This window comes from Triticum dicoccoides, chromosome 1B (assembly GCF_002162155.2).
Source record: "Triticum dicoccoides isolate Atlit2015 ecotype Zavitan chromosome 1B, WEW_v2.0, whole genome shotgun sequence".
Lineage (NCBI taxonomy): Eukaryota > Viridiplantae > Streptophyta > Magnoliopsida > Poales > Poaceae > Triticum > Triticum dicoccoides.
The window spans coordinates 71336811-71341630 of record NC_041381.1 but is presented as its reverse complement, the minus strand read 5'-3'; positions in this window follow the sequence as shown (position 1 = coordinate 71341630).

Below are 4820 nucleotides of genomic sequence, written 5' to 3'. Positions count from 1 at the left end.
TCGCCTAAGTGTCTGAAATCCTACCGAGTGGAGAGCAGACTTCCCACTCGGGGGCTTAGCTGCAGCCCAGTGCTCGCCCAAGTGTCTGAAATCCTACCGAGTGGATAGCAGACCTCTCACTCGGGGGCTTAGCTGCAGCCCAGTGCTCGCCTAAGTATCTGAAATCCTGCCGAGTGGAGAGCAGACCTCCCACTCGGGGGCTTAGCTGCAGCCCAGTGCTCGCCTAAGTATCTAAAATCCTACCGAGTGGAGGGCAAACCTCTCACTCGGGGACTTAGCTGCAGCCCAGTACTCGCCTAAGTGAATTAGGATGCAAGCCGATGGCAATAAGCGCTTTGCTTCAACCTGCAAAAGACGCCTCAAACCAAATGCAAACATATTCAGCGACGAACCCAAGTTCGGATAACACCTAACGAAACCGAAAGTGCTCAGGCGCTAGGCCTGTTAAGGTTTGTCGGTTACAAAAACTCACTCGGCATACCGAAGCAAATTTAAAGTATCAAGCTCTGAAGTATTTTACCCCTCCTATGGAGGGCTGGAAGGTGCCACAAACTCGTCCAGATCAATTCCATCTGCAATCCGAGTGGCAGCGGCAATGAAAGTCTCCATGAAAGATCTGAAATCGTGCTTCTTGGTGTTGGCCACCCTAAGAGCCACCAGCTTGTCCTCTCGTGCATCCTTGCAATGAACACGGACCAGAGACAGAGCCACATCCGCGCTGCACCTGGCTGAAGACTTCTTCCACTCCTGCACTCGACTTGGGACCTCGTTCAGTCGAGTCATCAGAGACTCGAGGTCGTTCTAGAGTGTCTCTCTTGGCCAGAGTGTTGTGTCGATGCGGGAAGTTGCGACCTTCAGCCTCGCGAGATAATCGATGACGGCAGCAACACGAGATTCAAGTCGGAGCACGTTCATGGCGACTTCATCTTTCACAGGAGAGTTGATGGGGTCCAGGTTTACTTCCAGCCGACCAGTCTCCTCTTCAAAGTTCTGACAAAATTCTGCAAGCACAACCACCGAGTCAAGACAAATAGTCGGAGGTCACAAGTAAAATATTTGTTTGATACAAAGGATTACCTTCAAGCATGAGGAACAACTTCTTGGCGAGTCCACCCAGATAAGCCTCTAGATCATTCTTCTTTCTCTTCAACTCACTGGCCTTGTCATTCAGGGTGGTCTTGTCGCTTTTAGGTCGAGTGACCTCCTGGTTGGCAGCATCAAGAGCAGCTTTCAGATTGGTGTTTTCTTCTTCAAGCTTAGTCACTGAAGCCAGCTTCTCATCCGCTAGCCTGGTCTTCTCTAAAGCAGTTTTTTGCATCTCAGCCAAGTCAAGCTCTTGTTTCTTCAGGGCATCCCTCACTTTGCCTACAAAGTTACAGTGAGATTAGATTCGGAAACAAGTGAGAGGCAAAGGCAGTCGTCAAAGGCCTCACCAAGCATACCTTTAGCTTCCTCCTTTGCCTTCGTCAAGTTCTCTTGGGCCAGTTTCAGATCGAGCTCGAGCTGAATGTGTTTGTTCTCCAACTCAGTATAACGAGCCGCAAGGTCACAGGATTTCTACGAAGAACCAATCGACAATGTCAAAGACAATTCACTTCTGAGTGAGTAAGGAAAAATCATAGCGTTTCTAAGACTACGGCCGAATGCAAACATTCGACCATAGTCTCGGGGACTACACCCAGTGGGTGCACTCAGCGTGCCCCCACTAGTTTCATCAGTTAGGGTCGACCAGTCGACCCTAAACAAAAAAAAACCCGGAGGTGTTCTTCAGACTATAATCGACTGCAAGCAGTCGACCACAGTCTCGGGGACTACACCCAGTGGGTGCACTCAGCGTGCCCCCACCGGTCTATGAATCTATTCGACCTAGTCGAGTAAGGAAAAAACGTAAGACATAAAGGCTATAGTCGACTGCCAGCAGTCGACCATAGCCTTGGGGACTACACCTAGTGGGTGCACTCAGCGTGCCCCCACTAGTCCAGAATTTCAATCAACACACCTAGTGGGTGTAGGACAAACTCTAAGAATTGCAGAAAGAAGAGTTTACAAATATCATATCCTAACAGAACAGGCAGTGACCGACTGACCTGAACATTACTCTGAAGAGCCGAACTGGCGTCATAGGCTGCCTGGCTAGCTTCTCGTATCGCCTTCACTTGCTCCATCATGACCCCCGCTTGGCGTATCGCTTCTCTAGCAGCACTAGCTTGGTCTTCTGGAACGGGGTAGGTGGAGAAAAGCGAGGGTTGAGCAGCACTCGACGACGAAGGGTGAACACTCGTCAACGGCACCGCGAAGGTTACGGTGGGTCGAGTGACATTGTCCCCCTCCACGACGAACGTCTCGGGTGCCGGCACATCCTGAGTCGCCTTGCCAGCAGATGTTTTCTTGCTTCTCCTCAGCCGTGGTGGTTCTTCGTTGTCGTCGTCAGGAAGGTCAATAACAATGTTAGAGGAAACTGCAGAAAGAATCAAAATTAGAGACAATAAGTCAGTCGACTGAAAACGGCCCTCGCCGAAGTTTGCAGCACAAGAGTCATACCAGGTTTCGAGGTTGCAGCATCCTCCATCTCATGGTCTTCGGCCCTCGCCGAAGTGTCGGAAGTAGCAGCGCTGCAGTTCCAAAAGTCTGTCGATTGGCCCATGAGTCGACCAAGAACAAGTTCATGAAACAGGGAAAGCTCAAAACTACCATTACCCTGAGATAGTGGGGATCACCATCTTCATCTTCAGCAAGACCTTTGCAGGCTTCGACGGCGACACTCAAGATTGCTTCGGAGCCTTCTCAGTCAGCGCCGGAGAAGTAGTCCGAGGGCGCTTGGTCGACTGGGAAGCGGTTGCGACCCCCTTACCCCGCTCAGTCACAGGATCATGAGCAAGCTTCGAGCATCTTTCCGAGCGGGGAGGTGCAACTTCCTCCTCCTCCTCCTCTTCTTCCTCCTCACCAGATTCATCACCCTCGTCGTCGTCGTCAGCATCCGAATCCCACTCCTCCGGGCTTTCACCCCCGCTTCCTTCCTCCTCCTCAGTCGGCGTCTGCGCCCCATTGGGCATCGAGTACAATTCGGTGGTGGCCTGTCAGACAACAAAACAAAGATCAATCGACCGATTCGCGGCAAAGCAGAATGGGTAAAGCAAGATCGCAATCGGGGATAAGTGGCCATACCGCGTCCGGCGTATAAGTACAGTCGAGTGGCGGGATCCTCCTAGCCCCTCGAGGGTTGTCCTTGTTCCCTGTGATGGCGGCCACCCACCTCTCCAGCATGGCGTCGTCGACTACTTCTGGATGGACCCGAGTGGTGTCTTCGGTACCACAGTACAGCCACATCGGGTGGCCTCGGTACTGGAGCGGTTGGATACGCCGCCTAAGGAAGACTTCCAGAAGATCCATGCCCGTCACTCCGTCCCAAACGAGTTGGACCACGCGCTCCATCAACATTTTCACCTCGGCTTTCTCCTCAGGTAGCACCTTCAGAGAAGACGGTTTGTCCACTCGGTCCATGGAGAACGGAGGGAGACCAGTTGACCGCCCCAGCGTCGACTTGTCTTGGCAGTAGAACCAAGTCGACTACCACCCTCTGACCGACTCAGGAAGGGTCATGGCCGGGAAAGTGCTCTTATTCCTCAACTAAATCCCAAGACCCCTGCACATCTGAATAACCTTGGTCCTCTCATCATCTGGACTCGCCTTTTTTACTGTCTGTGAGCGACAGGTGAATATGTGCTTGAAGGGACCCCAGTGTGGTCGACAGCCCAGGAAGTTCTCGCACATGGACACAAAGGCAGCAAGATAGGCGATGGAATTGGGATTGAAATGGTGGAGTTGCGCCCCAAAGAAATTCAGAAACCCACGGAAGAACACACTCGGCGGCAGAGAAAAATCACGATCTACGTGAGTGGCTAAGAGAACGCACTCACCCTCCTGCGACTGCGGTTGACACTCGGACCCCGGGAGCCTTGCTGACCCGTGGGGGATCAGTCCCTCATTGGCCAGGTCGTTGAGATCTTTCTCTGTGATGGTCGAGCGGATCCAATCCCCTTGGACCCAACCCTTCGGCAGGCGGGACCTCGATGAAGATCCGCCCCGACTAGACGGTCTCCCCTTCGCTTGCCTCGTCGCTGTCGCCTTCTTCGTGCGCTCTAGGGCCGCCGTCTTCTCCTTCACCATTGTCGCTGGCGAAGCGCGCAAGAGGTGGATAGGCGGAGCCGGGAGCAGGCGCAGCAGGCGGAGGCAGAGAGGGAAGAGAGAAGAATGGGAGGGCACTGTTCAAAAATCCCTCCCCCAGCGCTTTATATAAGGACGTTTCCGAGTGGCTGACGGGTGGGTCCGAGCGATCCTGTCACATCCCGAAACAGTCACGCACGTACGATACGTGGCGAAAAAGGCGACGCGGAAATCGAGGCGTCCACGCCTTATCCCGTCCGATTGCCGCGGGCCACCCCGCTTCACGCGCTTCCCAAATTTCGGATCCCGCAAAATCCGCTAGCAGCAGATCAGACTGTCACACAATATCTTTCCTGTGATCCGTCGCTCGGGAGTTCTCCAGAGTTCAAAAGTTCACTCGACAGAAGATAAGAATGGATCAAGGCGACTGAAGTAAAAGTTGACGCCAACACCGAAAGAAAAATCGCCAATCCAGGATACGACACAATCAAAGCGCAAGAAATGAGTCGGAGAAAATCATCAACTCCTTCCTCACTCGAACCTCGATCCATTCGGGGGCTAATGATGAGGATATGTACCTAGGGTAGGGTCATGGACCTATCTAGAATACCATGCCCAAGGACATCCTTAGACGAAACTACCTTCCAGTCGACCAA